We start from the raw sequence: 18,017 nt of genomic DNA on the forward strand, positions 1-18,017 counted from the left end.
TGATTTTACAATCTTATTTTTATTATTTTTTTATTATCCATACATTGTGTTCAGTTTTTCCCCCTTTATAGTTTGTTACATACTTAGATCATTGATTTTAAACCTTTCTTCACACAGCATCAGTTCAGTTCAGTTTAGTCACTCAGTCATGTCTGATTCTTTGCGAACCCATGGACTGTAGCACTCCAGGCTTCCTTATCCATCACCAACTCCCAGAGCTTGTCCAGATTTGTTTCCATCGAGTCGGTGATCCATCCATTTCATCTTCTGTCATTCCCTCGTCCTCCTGCCTTCAGTCTTACCCAGCATCAAGGTCTTTTCAAGGAGTTAGTTCTTCACATCAGGTGGCCAGAATTTTTGCTCTCCTCTCTCACTTTCATCAAGAGGCTCTTTAGTTCTTCTTCGCTTTCTGCCATACGGGTGGCATCATCTGATTTATCTGAGGTTATTGATATTTCTCCTGGTAATCTTGAGTCCACCTTGTGCTTCATCCAGCCTGACATTTCACATGATGTTCAGTTCAGTTCAGTTCAGTTGCTCAGTACTGTCCGACTCTTTGCGACCCCATGAATCGCAGCACGCCAGGCCTCCCTGTCCATCACCAACTCCCGGAGTTCACTCAGACTCACGTTCATCGAGTCAGTGATGCCATCCAGCCATCTCATCCTCTATCATCCCCTTTTCCTCCTGCCCCCAATCCCTCTCAGCATCAGAGTCTTTTCCAGTGAGTCAACTCTTCGCATCAGGTGGCCAAAGTACTAGAGTTTCAGCTTCAGCATCATTCCCTCCAAAGAAATCCCAGGGCTGATCTCCTTCAGAATGGACTGGTTGGACCTCCTTGCAGTCCAAGGGACTCTCAAGAGTCTTCTCCAACACCACAGTTCAAAAGCATCAATTCTTCGACACTCAGCTTTCTTTACAGTCCAATTCTCACATCCATACATGACCACTGGAAAAACCATCGCCTTGACTAGATGGACCTTTGTTGGCAAAGTAATGTCTCTGCTTTTCAACATGCTATCTAGGTTGGTCATAACTTTTCTTCCAAAGAGTAAGCATCTTTTAATTTCATGGCTGCAGTCATCATCTCCAGTGATTTTGGAGCTGCCCAAAATAAAGTCTGACACTGTTTCCACTGTTTCCTCATCTATTTCCCATGAAGTGATGGGACAAGATGCCATGATCTAAGTTTCCTGAATGTTGAGCCTTAAGCCAACTTTTTCACTCTCCTCTTTCACTTTCATCAAGAGGCTTTTTAGTTCCTCTTCACTTTCTGCGATATGGGTGGTGTCATCTGCATATCTGAGGTTATTGAGATTTCTCCTGGCAATCTTGATTCCAGCTTGTGCTTCTTCCAGCCCAGCATTTCTCATGATGTACTCTGCATATAAGTTAAATAAGCAGGGTGACAATATACAGCCATGACATACTCTTTTTCCTATTTGGAACCAGTCTGTTGTTCCATGTCCAGTTCTAACTGTTGCTTCCTGACCTGCATATAGGACTCTCAAGAGGCAGGTCAGGTGGACTGGTATACCAATCTCTTTCAGAATTTTCTACAGTTTATTGTGATCCACACAGTCAAAGGCTTCAGCATAGTCTTTAAAGCAGAAATAGATGTTTTTCTGGAATTCTCTTGCTTTTTCCATGATCCAGTGGATGTTGGCAATTCGATCTCTGGTTCCTCTGCTTTTTCTAAAACCAGCTTGAACATCAGGGAGTTCACGGTTCATGTATTGCTGAAGCCTGGCTTGGAGAATTTTGAGCATTACTCTACTAGTGTGGGAGATGAGTGCACCTGTGCAGTAGTTTGAGCATTCTTTGGCCTTGCCTTTATTTGGGATTGGAATGAGAACATCTTTTCCAGTCCTGTGGCCACCGCTGGTTTTTCCAAATTTGCTGGCATATTGAGTGCAGCACTTACACAGCATCATCTTTCAGGATGTGAAATAGCTCAACTGGAATTCCATCACCTCCATTAGCTTTGTTCGTAGTGATGCTTTCTAAGGCCCACTTGACTTCGCATTCCAGGATGTCTGGCTCTAGATTAGTGATCACATCATCATGATTATCTGGGTCGTTAAGATCTTTTTTGTACAATTCTTCTGTGTATTCTTGCCACCTCTTCTTAATATCTTCTGTTTCTGTTAGGTCCAGACCATTTCTGTCCTTTATCGAGCCCATCTTTGCATGAAATGTTGCCTTGGTATCTCTAATTTTCTTGAAGAGATCTCTAGTCTTTCCCATTCTGTTCTTTTCCTCTATTTCTTTGCATTGATTGCTGAAGAAGGCTTTCTTATCTCTTCTTGCTCTTCTTTGGAACTCTGCATTCAGATACTTATATCTTTCCTTTTCTCCTTTGCTTTTTGCCTCTCTTCTTTTCACAGCTATTTGTAAGGCCTCCCTAGACAGCCATTTTGCTTTCTTGCATTTCTTTTCCATGGGGATGGTCTTGATCCCTGTCTCCTGTACAATGTCATGAATCTCATTCCATAGTTCATCAGGCACTCTATCTATCAGATCTAGACCCTTAAATCTATTTCTCACTTCCACTGTATAATCATAAGGGATTTGATTTAGGTCATACCTGAATGGTTAGCAGTTTTCCCTACTTTCTTCAATTTGAGTCTGAATTTGGTAATAAGGAGTTCATGATCTGAGCCACAGTCAGCTTCTGGTCTTGTTTTTGTTGACTGTATAGAGCTTCTCCATCTTTGGCTGAAGAGAATATAATCAGTCTGATTTCGGTGTTGACCATCTGGTAATGTCCATGTGTAGAGTCTTCTCTTGTGTTGTTGGAAGAGGGTGTTTGCTATGACCAGTGCATTTTCTTGGCAAAACTCTATTGGTCTTTGCCCTGCTTCATTCTGCATTCCAAGGCCAAATTTGCCTGTCACTCCAGGTGTTTCTTGACTTCCTACTTTTGCATTCCAGTCCCCTATAATGAAAAGGACATCTTTTTTGGGTGTTAGTTCTAAAAGGTCTTGTAGGTCTTCATAGAACCATTCAACTTCAGCTTCTTCAGCATTACTGGTTGGGGCATAGACTTGGTAACTGTGATATTGAATGGTTTGCCTTGGAGACGAACAGAGATCATTCTGTCATTTTTGAGATTGCATCCAAGTACTGCATTTCAGACTTTTTGTTGACCATGATGGCTACTCCATTTCCTCTGAGGGATTCCTGCCTGCAGTAGTAGTTTAATGGTCATCTGAGTTAAATTCACCCATTCCAGTCCATTTTAGTTCACTGATTTCTAGAATGTTGACTTTCTCCCTTGCCATCTCCTGTTTGACCACTTCCAATTTGCCTTGATTCATGGACCTGACATTCCCGGTTCCTATAAAATATTGCTCTTTACAGCATCAGATCTTGCTTCTATCACCAGTCACATCCACAACTGGGTATTGTTTTTGCTTTGGTTTCATCCCTTCATTCTTTCTGGAGTTATTTCTCCACTGATCTCCAGTAGTATATTGGGCACCTAATGACCTGGGGAGTTCCTCTTTTGGTATCCTATCATTTTGCCTTTTCATACTGTCTATGAGGTTCTCAAGGCAAGAATACTGAAGTGGCTTGCCATTCCCTTCTCCAGTGAACCACATTCTGTCAGACCTCTCCACCATGACCCACCCGTCTTGGGTTGCCCTGCAGGCATGTCTTGGTTTCATTGAGTTAGACAAGGCTGTGGTCAGGAATGGCGGCGGTAAGATGATACTCCTCATCCAAGGTAAGGAGCAGTGGCTGTACTTTGCTGGAGCAGCCATGAAGAGATACCCTACGCCCAAGGTAAGAGAAACACAAGTAAGATGGTAGGTATTGCAAGAGGGCATCAGAGGGCAGACAGACTGAAACCATACTCACAGAAAACTAGTTAATCTAATCACACTAGGGCCACAGCCTTGTCTAACTCAATGAAACCAAGCCATGCCTGCAGGGCAACCCAAAGGAGGCAGGTCAGGTGGTTGGTATTCCCATCTCTTTAAGAATTTTCCACATTTTGAGGTGATCCACACAGTCAAAGGCTTTTGCATAGTTAATAAAGCAGAAGTAGATGGTTCTCTGGAACTCTCTTGCTTTCTCAATGATTCAACTGATGTTGGCAATTTGATCTCTGGTTCTTCTGCCTTGTCTAAATCCAGCTTGAACATCTGGAAGTTCATATTTCATGTATTGTTGAAGCCTTGCTTGGAGAATTTTGAGCATTACTTTGGTAGTGTGTGAGATGAGTGCAATTGCGTGCTAGTTTGGACATTCTTTGGCATTGCCCTTCTTTGGGATTATAATGAAAACTGACTTTTTCCAGTCTTGTGGCACTTTTGAGTTTTCCAAATTTGCCAACATATTGAGTGCAGTAATTTCATAGCATCATCTTTTAGGATTTAAAATAGCTCACCTGGAATTCCATTACCTGTACTAGCTTTGTTCATAGTGATGCTTCCTAAGGCCCACTTGACTTCACATTCCAGGATGTCTGGCTCTAGGTGAGTGATCACATCATCGTGATTATCTGGGTCGCTAAGATCTTTTTTTGTATAGTTCTTCTGTGTAGTCTTGCCACCTCTTCTTAATATCTTCTGCTTCTGTTAGGTCCACATCATTTCTGTCCTTTAGTGTGTCCGTCTTTACATGAAATGTTCCCTTGGTATCTCTAATTTTCTTGAAGAAATCTCTAGTCTTTCCCATTCTCCTTTTTCCTCTATTTATTTACACTGATTACTGAGGAAGACTTTCATATCTCTCCTTGCCATTCTTTGGAACCCCGCTCAAATGGGTATATCTTTCCTTGTCTCCTTTGCCTTTAGCTTCTCCTCTTTTCTCAGCTATGTGTAAGCCCTCCTCAGATAACCACTTTGCCTTTTTGTGTTTCTTTTTCTTGGGGATGATCTTGATCACTGCCTCCTGTACAATATTACAAACCTCTGATCATAGTTCTTCAAGCTTTCTGTCTATCAGATCGAATTCCTTGAATCTATTTGTTACTTCTACAGTATAATCATGAGGGATTTGATTTAGGTCATACCTGAATGGTTTATTTAGAAGAAAAGTTATGATCAATGTAGACAGCATATTAAAAAGCAGACAAAGGTCCATCTAGTTAAAGCTATGTTTTTTTCCAATAGTCATGTATGGATGTGAGATATGGACTATAAAGGAAGCTGATCACCAAAACATTGATGCTTTTGAACTGAGGTTGGAGAAGACTCGAGAGCACCTAGAACTTCAAGGAGATCCAAGAAATCCATCCTAAAGGATATCAGTCTGAATATTCACTCAAAGGAAGTGATGCTGAAGCTGAAACTGCAATATTTTGGCCACATGATATGAGGAATTGACTCCTTGGAAAAGATCCTGATGTTGGGAAAGATAGAAGGCAGCAGAAGAAAGGGATGACAGAGGATGAGATGGTTGGATGGCATCACTGACTCAATGGATATGAGTTTGAGTAAACTCCAGGAGTTGGTAATGGGCAGGGAAGCCTGGCATGCTTCATTCCATGGGGTCTCAAAGAGTCGGAGATGACTGAGTGACTGAACTGAACTGAACTTAATGCTTTAGTGATTTTCCCTGTTTGCTTCCATTTACATTTAAATTTGTCAATAAGGAGTTCATGACATGAGCCACAGTCAACTTCCATTCTTCTTCTTCTTCTTTTTTTTTTTCCTCACTGTAGAGCTTCTCCATCTTCAGCTGCAAAAAATATAATTAATCTGATTTTGGTATTGACCATCTGGTGATGTCCACGTGTGGTGTCTTGGCAAAACTCTATTAGCCTTTGCCCTGCTTCATTTTGCACACCAAAGCCAAATTTGCCTGTTACTCCAGGTATCCCTTGACTTCCTGCTTTTGCATTCCAGTGCCTATGATGAAAATGACATCTTTCTTTCTTTTTTTTTCTCTTTTGGTGTTAGTTCTAAAAGGTCTTGTAGGTTTTCACAGAACTGTTCAATTCAGCTTCTTTGGCATTAGTGGTTGCTGTGATATTGAATGGTTTGCCTTGGAAATGAACAGAGATCTTTCTGTCGTCTGAGATTACACCCAAGCACTGCATTTCAGACTCTTTTGTTGATTATGAGGGCTGCTCTATATCTTCTAAGGGATTCTTGCCCACAGTAGTAGATAAAATGGTCATCTGCATTAAATTCTCCCATTCCAGTCCATTTTGATTCACTGATTCCACAAGACCTCTGGTTGGGGTAGGAAGTCCTCGCACCTATGACTGGAAGGACTTATGGTTAATGAAATCTTAATTCCTTTACAATCTCTCATTTCTTATTTCCTCAAACCCCTTGCAAATAGGCGAGTGGCAGTGGGTTCCCCAGGGTTTTCCAAAGGCTCTACTATCTGCTGTGCCTTAATAGCTGTTGCCCAAGAGGGTGGGGGTTTCTTCTGTCCTTAATCTTCTTTGTGCCAAGGATCAGGCCAATGAAAATTGTGAACACAGTCCAGGTATTTAGCAGATTTGACAGCAGGTTACGAAGGAGATTCCTCACTACGTTGTTCCCACTGCTTTTTACTCCCATCCTTCAGCTCCCCTCTACTGGGACTTGAGTCCAGCCAAAACCCATGGTGCCTGGCTATGGGACTTAATGAAGCTCAGGCTCTTGATGTCTCATTACAAAAAAATTCAGTTAGAGATATAGCTATAGGTAAAAGGTGGATTTGTTCAGATTCAGAGAGAAGCACACTCTACAGCATGTGGGCCAACGCAGAGGGCAAGTGCTGTGGCCATGGAATGTGGTGAGGTTAGTTTCATATGGAGCTGGTGATTTCATATGCTAATGAGTGGGAGGATAAGTCCAACAACTGAGGAACCACCCACGCCTCAGGATTTTGACAGTGCCTTGGAACTGTCCTGGCACCTCTAGGTGTGTCATTTAGCATGAAGATTAAGGATCAAAATTTAGTTGAATTTGACTTGTCATCTTGGACCCATTTGATTTTACTTGGTTTGTTATGCCATTGGGCTCTCATTCTTTCAAAACTTGTGCCCTGCCCCCTTCCCTCCTGTTTCATTCTCTTCTGAGCCCTGTCTGGGCTCACAATTTTGCCTCTACAATCTTCTGGAGGGACAACCAGAAAAATAGCTGGCCCTGGAGAGGGAAATACTGTATAATACCCAATCTCTCTAGATATTCAGGCCTTCATCTTCCATGTTTCCTACAACATGTGCAAAAGCAACATCTCTCAGTGAACATGCTAAGACAGGTGACAGGCACACAATGCCTGCTAAAACTCTATCTGTTGGTGGCATCTCAAGGACAACTGGGCTTCCATGGATAATGTTTGCCACTTTGGGATTTAACCCTGCAGGCCCTTTGGGCCCAAACCCTTAAGACCCTTCTCCTAAAGTTACATACAAAAAAAAAAAAAAAAAAAACAAATAAATAAAATAAAGTTACATACATACCCCTGCATCAAATCTCCATTCCACTTTTATGGAACATCTGGTCTGTTACCTCTTATCAATTTGTTCTTAAGCCATTTACTAACTCCTACAACCAGGACCCTGCTCCCTTGTAGGGAACATTGCTCCACCCCACTTACTATTATTAAAATACACTTAATGACCCTAACAGGACCAGATAACCCATTATTTTGTCATTACTTCTGTTATGACCTAAAGTGGATCTATGACAATGAAATGTTTACCATTAGAAACACCCTAACCTTCTCTTATGGAGCACTAGGGGAAAAAAAACAATGACTTACATTCCCTCAGAGCAATAAGAGGATAAGTCTTATGGCTGTTTCACCAGTCCAGTCTCAAGACACAGGCTTGGATTGCTTTACATAATGATATCTATTTCCATCCACAGTGAACAAAGCAGCAATGAGTTAAGATTACAATCCCTTAATCCTACCCAGTACTAGTCACACTGGAGACCTTGGGGACGCCCAGCTCCATCCTGGGGGTCCCAGGAGGTCGACATGCCTTGACCTGCCAGGGACCTAATTCTCGGGAGGCCAACATGCCTCGACCTGCCTGGGGATCTGCACTTTTAGCTGGGGATGCTGGCTCTCAGGTTGCAACAGTAATGCATAGCATAAGCTTCAGAAAGACACCCCTAAAGTAGTCCACCCAAGGACATAGAAGTAAACCTAATAGTTGTGGGACTGTGCCCAGTCTCCGCAATAATTCAGAAGTCCAATGAGAACCCCATTGCCTTTCTGGAAAGTCTAAAAGAGGCCCTCCAGAACTTTACCAATCTGGACTCAGACTCTTAAGAGGGACAAGTGATTTTAAAGGATGAATACCTGTACCAATATGTATCAAACATCAAGATAAAGCTACAACAGCTACAGCAGAAATACCCTGCTGCCTCTTTAGATGAGATGGTATAGACAGGCACCAATACCTTTTGTAACAGACAACAGGAGAGGGAGGCCAAGTCCTAGGAAAGGGAGAGAAGGAAAGAGACATGGCATGCCCAGATGCTAACCACCCTCCAGGGAAGCCCTATGGCAAACTCTGAGTCTTTGAAGGACAAGTTCAGTTCAGTTCAGTCACTCAGTCGTGTCCGACTCTTTGCGACTCCATGAATCGCAGCACACCAGGCCTCCCTGTCTATCACCAACTCCCGAAGTTCACTCAGATTCACATCCATCGAGTCAGTGATGCCATCCAGCCATCTCATCCTCTGTCGTCCCTTCTCCTCTTGCCCCCTATCCCTCCCAGGATCAAAGTCTTTTGAAGGACAAGACACAAGGCAAATACCTAATCTGTAGACAGGTGAGACATTGGGCCCAAGAGTGTCCAAACCATGACAAGTCTCCTAAAACAGCTTGCTACAAATGCCAACAGTTGGGACATTGAGTGGCACTCTGCCCTCGGGACCACAGAGCCTCAAGGTCAAGCGCCAAGCCTTCCCTCACGATGATTCCACAGGACTGAAGCAGCCCTCTCCAGCCAGCCTGTCTATCACAGATAACCATCATGGGATTGGAGCCAAGGGTGCAATTGGATGTGGCAGGTAGGTCCGAGAATTTCTTAGTTGACACAGGGGCTAGCTATTCTGTCCCGCCCTCCTTCTCTGGAGTCTTCTCCTCCCAAACCTGTACCATTTTTGGTGCTATGAGGAAATCAATTACAAAAAGATTCACCCGAGCACTTCTTTGTTGCTGGAATGGACAAACACTTTCCCACCAGGTTTTTGTGGTCCTTGTGTGTCCTACTCCTTATTGGGAAGAGACCTTTCCCTGCCTTCAAAATCTTGCAGCTATTGCAGTCCTGATACAAGATGCTTTAAAACTCTCTCTTGGGGGCAAACTAACTATTTTTACCAGCCTGCGAGTGAAGTAACTCCTGAATGGGAGAGGCCATTTATGGATCTCTGATCAAAGGATCCTCAGATATCAAGTAATGCTGGTGGAAAATCCAGGACTAACTGTATACCCTTGTGAGGTTCTTAACCCAGTTACCCTCCTGTCTACCCCCGAGGGTTCTCTCCCCTTTCACTCTTGCCTAGAAACTTTGGACGACTGGACAAAACCTCGAGAGGGATTGTCAGAAGATCCTCTGACCAATTCTGAGCAAATCTGGCACACTGATGGAAGCAGCTTTTTCTTGGATGGAGAAAGAGCTGGATATGCAGTAGTCTCGAATTTTGAGACCATAGAGGATAAACCACCAGGTACTTCAGCCCAATTAGCTGAGCTCATAGTCCCAACGTGAGCTTTAGAGCTGGGAGAAGGAAAAAGAGTAATCATTTATGCATTTCTGACGCTACATGCACATGCTGCTACTTGGAAAGAAGAGGCCACTTGACCACCCGAGGTTCTCCAATCAAATATGGTGATCAAATCCTTAGGCTCTTGGAGGCAGTCCATCTGCCCACTGAGGTTTCAGTCTCCCATTTTAAAGGACACTAAAAAGGGAGCATGGAAGTGGCATGAGGGAACCATGCAGTCAGTCAGGTAGCTAAGAGAGCAGCATTTCAGAACAATGACCTAGTAGGGTTGCCAGCTTAGTTCCACAGACTAATTTGCCAGAAACTCCTTCTTATACTGAAGGTGAGACTCTTAAAGCTAAGAGTGAGGGTTTTCAAGAGGATCATATGGGGTGGTTCCAAAAGGAGGGACTCCTTTTTCTGCCTTGGAACCTCCAATGGAAGTTGGTTAACTCCTTACATGCCACTTCTCATTTAGAGGAGAAGTCCCTCCAAGGATTACTAGAAAGTTCCCTCAGAGGAACAGGCTTCCAAATGACTATAAGGCAAATGGTCTCCTCTTGTCCCACTTGTCAGTTAAACAACCCCCAAGGAACTTGAACACCCCAGATGGCCCAACCCATCCAATGGTGTGAGACCTATCCTGGAGAGGACTAGCAGATGGACTTCACCCAGATGCCAGTTTCTCAATGGTATAAATATCTATTTGTCATGACAGATACATTCACAGGATGGATTGAAGTCTTTTCCACCTGGACTGAGAAGGCTGAGGAAGTGGTAAAAAAGACTGCTCCATGAAATTATTCTGATATTTGGTCTGCTCAGGCCATTACAAAATGACAATGGAACATCATTTACTTCTAAGTTCACCCAAGATATCTCTAATGTATTTGGCATTACTTATTATCTCCATTGTGCCTGGAGGCCTCACTCTTCAGGAAAAGTAGAAAGAGCCAACCAATTCTTAAAATTAGTGATAAAAAAGATAATCCAGGAGACCTCCCTGGGATGGAAGGAGGTTTCACCAATAGCTCTATATTGCTGCTAAAGAACAGGTTAGTTTTAGTCCTTATGAGATGTCATATGGGAGAACTTTTCTTTATGTCAATGACCTCTTCCTTGATCCAGAGGCTCAGAACCTCCAGTCTTATACCATGGCCACTGGGCAATTCCAACGGGATATATGCTTGTGGGGTATCAACCAGGGCCCAAAAGATTCTAAAGAGCCACCACTATGTGTTCCAGTGACTCAAAGCCTAATTAAAGTCTGGAAAGATGGGTTCCCAAAGGCTCAACTCCAGCCCACATGGAAGAGCTCTTACCCTGTAATACTTTCTATCCCCACAGCAGGCAGTGTACCAGGACACAACTCCTGGATTCACTACTCACAAGTCAAGCTACGGAAGGAAACAGAAGAGGACACTCAACTTACCTGTGAGTCTGTGGGAGATCTCAGATACCTATTCAAGACTACAAGTGAGCGTCATTCTAATGAACACCCCAAAGATTAAGTATCTGGGGATTAGATTTCAAAGGGTCCCTCTAAAGAGCCAACACAGCTTGGCAGGAGTGGTTCTCCAAAATAAACATGAGATAGATCTCCTGACCTGAAGCAGGAGGGACTTGAGTCATCTTAAATGAAAAGTGTTGTTTCTGGGTAAATCCCTCCAGCTACATTAAAGAAAGTCTCATTATCTCCAGGAAAGCATTCAGATCCTACTGGATCTCAAAGAACAAGCTGGAGAGTTACCAGGGTGGTTACAATCTCTCTTTGGGTGATCATTCTCTTAATGAGGGGATATTTGGAGTTGGTTAACGCCCCTACTAATCCCTGTTATCACCATATTGTCAGGGGAGTGTTATCTCCTCGGTTCTGTCTCCTCACAACAAAGATTTGAAGTGATGGACATTAAAGCCCTCGGTGTGTCAGAGCTCTCGGACAGTCTGTTTTATAGTTCTTGGACAGATCAGTTTTATTTAGAAAATAAAGGAAAATACACCCTTGAGGCATGAGGGCATGCTGACCCAAAAGACTCAAAGAGAAGAAAGAGAGAGAGAGAATGAGCGCTTGTGCACAGGGGAGACAGAGAGACCCCTAGGCCCTTTGGCTCCTCTTTTTATATGTTTTTTACTCCCCCCTGGGCCTGCCCTATGTAAATTAGGCTAGCCAGGAGTGCTATGTTTTCTGCCTGAGGTCCTCACTCTGGTCTTCTGACCTTCCTTTGTTCTATTTTTGCCAGCTTTTCTCTTCCTTGTCTTTTAGCTACCACCATTCTGGACTCCTGTTTCCTATTCTAACTACCTAACAATATGATTGCTCCATATATTATCAATTGTCTAACTCATTTTTGTCTCTGTCCAGATCAACAAGCTACAATATACAATGACAGTTCAACAAAGGTATATAAAACCACCTGACCACAGAAAATATCACTCATCCTTAGAGGGACCACTATAAGGACTCTGAAGCTTGATACTAGCAAGAGGAGGTGGCCTAATCCCCTTGCCCTCTCAGTTCAGCAGGAAGTAGCCAGAGAGACCTCAACATCCCATTCCCAAAGAATTGAGCCTCCCATATCTTGAGAGGGGAATGTTGGGTAGTTAGAATAAGAAAAAGGAGTCCAAAATAGCGGTGGCTAAAAGACAAAGAGGAAAAATCCACAAAAATAGAACAAAGAAAGGTCCGAGGACCAGGGTGAGGACCTCAGGTTAAAAAAAAAAAAAAAAAGCTCTCCCGGCTAGCCCAGTTTACATAGGGCAGGCTCTGGGAAGAGGAGACAAATGTTTAAAAGGAGGAAGCCTCTCTTTGCATCTTTTGGGTCAACCTGCCCTCATGACTCGAGGATGCATTTCCTTTGCTTTCTAATTAAAACTGAGCTATAGAACTGGTCTGTCAAATTTTTGCTGCAGTGAGACAGAACCAAGGAAATTACATACTCCCCTGATGCTTCCATCACCAGTTTTCGCTTTATCTCTGTCTCTTCATTGTTTCTGGAGTTATTTCTCCACTTTTTTCCAGTAGCATATTGGGCAGCTACTGACCTGTGGAATTCATCTTTCAGTGTCATATCTTTTGCCTATATCTCACAGCATAAAGATGTAGATTTAATATTTGCTTCAGTTACTTCCTACAAATTTTGATATGTGATATTCCATTATTGTCTAGTTAGCATACTTCCTGTTTCACTATAGATTCTTTCCTGGCTCAAGGATTATTTAGAAGTGTATTTCTAATATCCAAGAATGTGGGGATTTGCCATGTGTTTTTTTATTATATAGTCATAATGTAATTCACTATGATCAAGAAATATTATCTGTGCGATTTCCTAGAAAAATTTAAAACTTATTTATGATAGAGCATTTGGCCTATTTTCCATTAAGTTTGAAAATATATTTATTTAGTCACTTTTGGGTACATTCATCTGTAATATCAATTTAATTTAGTTTGTTAATAGTGGCTCAGACTGTAAAGCATCTGCCTGTAATGCGGGAGACCTGGGTTCAATTCCTGGGAAGATCCCCTGGAGAAGGAAATGGCAATCCACTCCAGCATTCTTGCCTGGAAAATCCCATGGATGGAGGAGCCTGATAGGCTATAGTCCATGGGGTTGCAAAGAGTTGGACACGACTGAGCGACTTCACTATCACTTTTCAGATCATCTAGAAATCATTCTATTTTTTTGATTACTTGTATTAAATGCCAAAAGAAAAATATTGCAATCTTCAATTGAACTGCAGTTTCATCTACTTTTATTTAATTTATATCAATTCTTGCTTTATGTATTTTTAGCATATGGTAATAGTTGCATACATATTTAGGACTGCTATATCTTCTTCATTAAGTAATGCTTTCATTCTTATAAAATTGTCCTTTATTTCTAGTAATGTTCTGTTTCTCAAACTTTGATTGCTATGAATGTAACTCCATTAGCTTCTTTACGTTTAGATTTTGCATCATATATCTTGGTTCCAACCTTTTACTTTTAATCTAGCTCTTTATATTTAATATACTTTTTGGAATCTTCTTGGATAGTTTTTGATATTTATTTATAGTTTAATATTTTTATCTTATCATAATCTGAATGATATACATCCTTTAATGTGTATCCAGATGTGTTTAATGTCCCAGCATTTGGTCAAACTTGTACATGTAAATGTCAGAATTATTCTTAAGTAGTTGGCTATCATGTAGGTCTATGTGGGTGACAGTGGTTTTTGGTCATCTGTATTTAGTGACTTTTTCAGTTTGTTCTATCAATTACTGACAGATGGGTTTATAATGTATAACAACTTTTATGGCATTGTGTATATTTTCTTTTAATTCTGTTGATTTTTTTTTCTGTTGATTTTTTTTGCAAGCATATTGAAGTTCTAAAATTAGTCACATTTGCATATGATTGTCTTCTTAATAAATTGACTTATTTATCATCATGAAGTGTCCTTTTTCTCTGTTAGCATTTTTTGCTTGACATATGCATTGCCCCTTATTAACATAGCACTCTGCACTTCTATGCCTACTGTAAACATAGAAAAATTATCTTTTTACATCAATTTATTTTCATTGTTGTAGCTTTTTATTTAACATATGTCTCTAGTACATATTTAGATATAAATTCTCTGTAACACATTGTCAGCTTCTGCCTTTTAGTTGGCTTCTGTTGTTAATAATTGGGCTTCCCAGGTGATACTAGTGGGAAAGAACACATCTGCTAATGAAGAAGACATGAGACCCTTGTTCCATCCCTGGGTCAGGAATAACCCTGGAGAAGGGCACGGCAACCCATTCCAATATTCTTGCCTAGAGAATCCCCTGGACAGAGGAGTCTAGCAGACTACGGTCCACAGGGCTGCACAGAGTCAGACATGACTGAAGCAACTTAGCACCCATGCACATTGTTAATAATCATTTAATATAATGATAAAGTATAAGTCCACTATTATAATATATATTTTGCATCTCCTTTATTTTATGTCTGTCCTTTCTTAACATGTTTTAGTTTACTAAACATATTTTGAAATGTTTTAATTTTTACATTGTTTTAAATTATACTATTATCTGGCTTATTGTTTGTTCTGAGCATTAAAATATAATGAATATATCACCCATTAACTTTCTGGTTATTTGGATTTTATAATAATTGACATAAAGGCAGAAACCATACATGTCTATAGACTTCCCTGGTCATCCTCTATGCTATAACTCTCATATCTATTTAAATTATAAACCACACAAATGAAAGTTGTATTTTCCCTTGAAACTCCCATGTGTCTCTTAATGAAATTTAGCAGAAAATAACTATTTATACTTGCCTACATATTTACCATTCCTAATGCACTTTGTTTTCTCAAAAAATCCAGATTTCCATTTGCTGCCATTTCTTCTCAGGATAAAGAATATAGTTTAGCCTTTTTTGTAGTACCAGTCTGCTCACAATGAAATACATTTGTTTTCTTTTATCTGAATATATTTTAAGCTGTATATATAATTTTAGATTGTGATTACGTTTTCTTTAAACAACTCATGAATATTCTTCCAATTTCCATACTCTTTTAGCATCTATATAGCTTCATATGAGATGGCTACCATACTTAAATTCTATCTATGAATGATGTGTTTTCATTTTCTTTTCTACTTTCAAAAAAGTCTTTTTATGTTTAATTTTTTAGTTATTTAACTCTGATTTATTCACATTTACTCTGTTTTATTCTTCTATTGATTCTAATAGATATCATTCTCATTGCCATCCAGCTTACAGTTTCTGATAAGTTAGGCATCAATATTATTTTTGCTCCCTGATATTTCTTTTCTACCTTCTTGCTTTCAGAATTTCTTATTAACTTTAGTTTTCAGAAAGTTGAACAAAATATGGCTGGATGAATTTTCTTTATATTCATTCATCTTTCATCTGCTGATTCTGCTGTTTGTTTTAACTTCTTGAAACTATCAGATGTCATTTTAAATCAAATTTGAAAAAGAAAATTGGCCAGTTTTTCCTGAAATATTTTCCTACTCCTATATTTCTCTCTAAGATTTCACTATCTCACAGTACATTGATGCATATCTCCTTGCTTTGATCTGAATAACTTCTACTGAACTGCCTTCAAATTCTATGACTCTTTCAATTGTAGGTCAAAAAATACTATTAATTCCCACTGAAGAATTAAAGGTTTCAGAAGTTTTCTTTACCTAGCTTCTTCTTTTATTGTTTCTTTGTTTTATTTATTGACCATATCTTCAACCTTTAAGTATGTAATTATTTAACATAATTATAGTTGTTTTGAAATATTTGCTTGCTTGCTATTATGAAATGAATGTTTGTGTCACACACACACAGCCCCCACCCCCCACCAAGTTCATGTGCTGAAACCTTAATCACCAGGGTGGCTGTATTTGGAGACAGGACTTCTAAGAAAGCAATCAAGGTTAACTGAGGTCTTGAAGAATGGAGCCTGATTGAATAAGATTGCTGCTAAGTCGCTTCAGTTGTGTCCGACTCTGTGCGACCCCATAGGCGGCAGCCTACCAGGCTCCCCGTCCCTGGGATTCTCCAGGCAAGAACAGTGGAGTGGGTTGCCATTTCCTTCTCCAAAGCATGAAAGTGAAAAGTGAAAGTGAAGTCGCTCAGGTGTGTCTGACTCTTCTCGACCCCGTGGACTGCAGCCTACCAGGCTCCTCCGACCATGGGATTTTCCAGGCAAGAGTACTGGAGTGGGGTGCCATGCCCTCTCCGACTGAGTAAGATTAGTGTCATGACACCAAAGATCTCATTTTCTCTCTGTGTGAATGTGCTAAGGAAAGGCCATGTAGGGAACCACACACAGAAAGAAGATGTCTGTCTACAAGCCATGAGGAGAGACTTCACCAGAAATTAAACTGGCTAGACACTTGATCTTGGTTTTCCACCTTCCAGAACTGTGGGAAAATAAATCTCTATTGTTTAAGCCACTTAGTCTATGATATTTTCTCAAAGCAACCTGAGTAGAGTAGTCTATCTGCTTTCTTAATGACTAATTTATCTGTGTGTCAGCTTCTATTGACTGAATTTTTTATTGATCAATTAAATTTTTTCTTTCATATCTCATAATGTATGAGTATATTCAAAACAGAGTAGAGAATGTTCTGTATTGTTTTCTTTTTCTTACACTAAGTCTGAGAAATTTCCTATTTCTGGGATTAGGTGGTGGTTTAGTTGCTAAATCGTGTCTGACTCTTGCAACCCTGTGGATTGTAGCCTGTAAGGCTCCTCTGTCCATGGGACTTTCCAGGCAAGAATACTGGAGTGGAGTGCCATTTCCTTCTCCAGGGGATCTTCCCGACCCAGGAATTGAACCCAGGTTGCCTGCATTGCAGGCAGATTCTTTACCAACTGGGCTATATGATAAGTTAATTACTCAGTTTCTCAAAGTTTTTAATTTCAATTTGAACTAAATTTCAGCTATGACTTTGTGTGTGTGTGTGTGTGTGGGTGGATGGGTGTGTATTAGTCACTCAGTCATCTCTTATTCTTTGTGACCCCATAGACTGTAGCCCACTTGATTTCCCTGTCCATGGAATTCTCCAGGCAAGAATATTGGTGTGGGTTGCCATGCCCTTCTCCAGGGGATCTTCCTCACTAAGGGATTGAATCTGGGTCTACCTGTATTAGCAGTCAGATTCTTTACTGTCTGAACCACCGAGAAAGCCCCCAAGTTAGTTATAAGCTACTACTATAACTAATTAAATTGAGTACAACTATGACTATTTCAGCCTTAATCTGTTGTGTTGCTGCTACCTTTTTGGTTATGTCAGTATTTGACCTGGGCTCTCAATTTAGATTTTTTTTTTTAATTTACTGATTTCCATGTGTATGAAATTTCAGCAGGAATCCATAGTTGAAAAACTCAGAATACATGTGACTATGTGATTCCTCCTTCCTTGCTACTTGTTTTCTTGACAAAATCAGGAGCATGAAATTAAGAGGACAACTGTATGCAAACAAATTGCTTTGCATTGGGGCATTTCCCCATTATATTCATTCTGCCAATCTAAAGTATTGTTAAGGCTTGCCTGGATTCTTCTCCTTCCTAGAAAGGCCACTTTTTTTGAGTTCATGTCTAGACTCCACACTTGCCTCCAGTTATGAAACCTACCATGGTACTTTGTTCAACAATGACTGTTTTCTGCCTGAGCTATCTTAAAATACAAATTGTATTTTATTAATTCTCTGTTCTTAACATTTATCAAGAAATACTGAGAAAAATCTTTGAAGGATTGATATCGATGAGACCTCAACCATGAAATCAATGTTGTATAAAGATAAAGCAAGAGAGAAAAATCTGTCAGTGGGCAATGTTTGGTGACCTTCA

The sequence above is a fragment of the Ovis canadensis genome, chromosome 10 (assembly GCF_042477335.2).
Source record: "Ovis canadensis isolate MfBH-ARS-UI-01 breed Bighorn chromosome 10, ARS-UI_OviCan_v2, whole genome shotgun sequence".
Lineage (NCBI taxonomy): Eukaryota > Metazoa > Chordata > Mammalia > Artiodactyla > Bovidae > Ovis > Ovis canadensis.